Source organism: Numida meleagris, chromosome 1 (genome assembly GCF_002078875.1).
Source record: "Numida meleagris isolate 19003 breed g44 Domestic line chromosome 1, NumMel1.0, whole genome shotgun sequence".
Lineage (NCBI taxonomy): Eukaryota > Metazoa > Chordata > Aves > Galliformes > Numididae > Numida > Numida meleagris.
In genome coordinates, this window is record NC_034409.1 from 12,500 (window position 1) to 15,565 (window position 3,066).

Genomic DNA, 3,066 nt, shown 5'->3' on the forward strand with positions numbered 1-3,066 from the left:
ATTGAAACCTCAAATCTTAGTCCATTATTCTATCAATAACAGCGAGCGCTGCGCCTTTCTCTCACGCGCCGATACGATGCAATGCAGAAAAGCAGTACGGAGCAGCCCAAAGCCAGGCGCCGTGCGAGCGGCGCGGTTGGTTGTGGTTGTGCCTTTTCCTTTTGGTTTCCATCTCTGAGGTCCCACTAGAGTCACTTTGCTGCACTAAATCCCGTCACCCTCTCTCGCCCTCAGCACTCGCCGTGTCTGCGTGTAACCGTGCCCTCCTCCTTCCCTCCCCGTCTTCTGCTGGCGCTGTCCGTGCCCGCACGGCCCCGAGAAGCGGCCGCTCTTCTCCCCCATTCTTCTTGGCGGCTCCGTTCCAGCCGCCTCCAGGAGCCACTCCGGGCCCGAGGGCTCCGGCACCCGCGGGCCCCACTTTGTGAGCGCTGGGGCTGAGCTGGAGCGGGGCTCACGGCCGGCAGAGCGATGGGACCGCGCACGGCTCCGGCTGCGCCCAGCGGCCCCGGGAGGCTGGGAGGAGTCACGGAACCGCGGAACGGTGGAGCTGGAAGGGACGTGAACCGTCACCGAGCTCCGAGTCCCCCATCGTGGGCCGGGTGCCCCCAGCTCGGGCTGCCCAGGGCCCCATCCACGGCCTCGGGCACCTCCAGAGATGGGGGACCCACAGCTCTGGGCAGCAGTGCCGGGCCGCACCGCCTCTGGGTGAAGGATTTCCCCCACATCCGACCTCAGTTTCCCCTGCTTCAGTTTAACGCCGTCCCCCCGCGCCCCATCGCTCTCTGCCCACGTACAAAGCCGCTCTCCTCCCGTGTCCGGGCCTCTCCAGGCACCGAAGGCCGCAGCGAGGCCTCCCCGCAGCCGTCCCTTCTCCAGGCCGCATTCCCCCTCCCTCGGCCTTTCCCCACCTGGAGCTGCCGCAGCCCCCGCCCGTCCCCGTGCCCTCCTCTGGCCCCGCTCCCACAGCCCCACGTCTCCGCGCTGCGAGCCCTGGCCCGGACGCAGCGCTGCGGGGGAAGGGGCTCCCGAGGGCAGAGCAGCGGGGAACGCTCCCCTTCCCTCCCCCCCCGCCCCCCGTGTTGGTGCAGCCCGGGGTGCCGCTGCCGCTGGGAGAGCGCCCCGGGACGTGCGGAACAGCGCCCTCTGCTGGGCGGAGGCGGCACTGCACCCACAGCGCTCGTTCTGCTGTTAACCTTAGAGACTCCTGCCGGGGGAGGTGCACCGTGCCCCAAAGTACTGCCAGACCGGGACGGCGATAGTAACCGCGAGGACAATACAAATAATAGCAGAAAGTATAAGGGGAGTCACGAAAAGCAGGCACAAACGCAGAGAGTAACGCTAATGATGATAATCAAAGCGATATGAAGAAATAAGTCGTTATTGAGGCCCGAGGGAGCGCCAACCATAGAGTGCAGGCACACGGGGGGATAGCGCGGCCCCCTCCCTGAGCTGCGACTGACCAGCGCCCCCTTCCGGGCACCTCCAGGCACGGGGCACGGCGTAGCTCTGCCTCCCCGTGCGACACCGCGGGGTGGGGCTGCTGAGCCAGAAGCTGCGGGGCACTCACAAGAACCGGAGTACTTCGTTCTATCGTTAACCTCGGAGATTCCTCCCGGGGGAGGTGCACCGTGCCCGGAAGTACTGCCATACCGGGACAATGCGCGGAGCGGAGGGAGCAAGCTCCGGGTCCAACTCCCGCGTCCAAAAATCCGTTTAATATAAAGTCCTCTCATCGAGGACGTATCAGATATTAAACTGATAAGAACAGATACTACACTTGATCTTAGCCAAAAGGCCGAGAAGCGATACTGTCGCACTCCCTCCGGCCCCAACCCACCGCACGCGCGCCCCCGACACCTCACGGACACGCAACCGCGGCCCGCACCGCCCTCGTCTCCGCTCCCCCCGTGTAACTCCCCCGCTTTCCCACATGCCGCGCCGTTCCCGCTTCGCCCGCGATCGCGGCTCCGCCGGGCCCCGGTGCACCGTGATGGGATCTCCCGGCGACCCTCGCGGCGCTGATTTGCATAGACCCGCCCCTCCGCCCAATCCCCGCCCACCACGCGTCCCTCCGTGCCGTTGTGGCCCCGCCCACCTCCCCTTCCATCCCCTCAGGGACGTTCTGCTCCGCTGGCCCCGCCCACCGCCCGTCCCTCCCTCCTCCCATTGGTGCGCTGCTCTGTTGGCTCCGCCCCCGGACCTGACCACGCCCCTTCCGTGTCGCCCCGCCCTCCGCCCCTCCCTCTTCCTATCCCTCCCGTTCTTGCGCTGCGAGGGTTTGGCAGTGAGGGTCAGTGGACGACGGGAAGGACGCGTACATCAGTTTAGTCAAAGGAATCCGTGAGCGCCGGGTCTCCAGCTTTCTTATTCAGCTCCGCTCGGTGCGTGAACAGCGCTGTTACGGGAACTGAGTTATTGGAGAAGAATGGAGGTGGATGGCAGCGCAGCGCGGCTGTGTGGCTGCGCTATGTCGATGCAGAACCCGGACCCTGGGAGCGCGCCCTTGTGTCACATCGCCCGGTGCGTGCGCTGAGCAGTGAAGGAGCGCGGCCTTCCCACACCGAGTGGGGCTGGGGAGTTTGCTTCCTGGATTTCGGATGGCAGCAGAGCTGCACCTCAGTGCCGGGACAGCAGCATCACAGCAGCGTCACTGCAACACCACTGCAACACTGTGCACACTGCAGCACCATGACAGCACCACTGCAACACCGTCACAGCACCATGACAGCGCTGTCACAGCGGTGTCACACCACCACGGCACCATCACAGCACTGCAATCACAGCACTGCAATCACAGCACTGCAATCACAGCACTGCAGCACCATTGCAACACCATCACAGCACCATTGCAACACCACCCCAGCACTGCAATCACAGCACCGTCACAGCACCACTGCAGAACTGCAGCACCACCATGGCACCACTGCAACACCGTAGCAGCACCGTCACAGCACTGCAGCACCATTGCAACACCGTCACCATTTCCTCTGTACTCAGCCCTGGTGAGGCCCCACCTCGAGTGCTGTGTCCAGTTTTGGGCCCCTCACTGCAAGAAAGACATTGAGG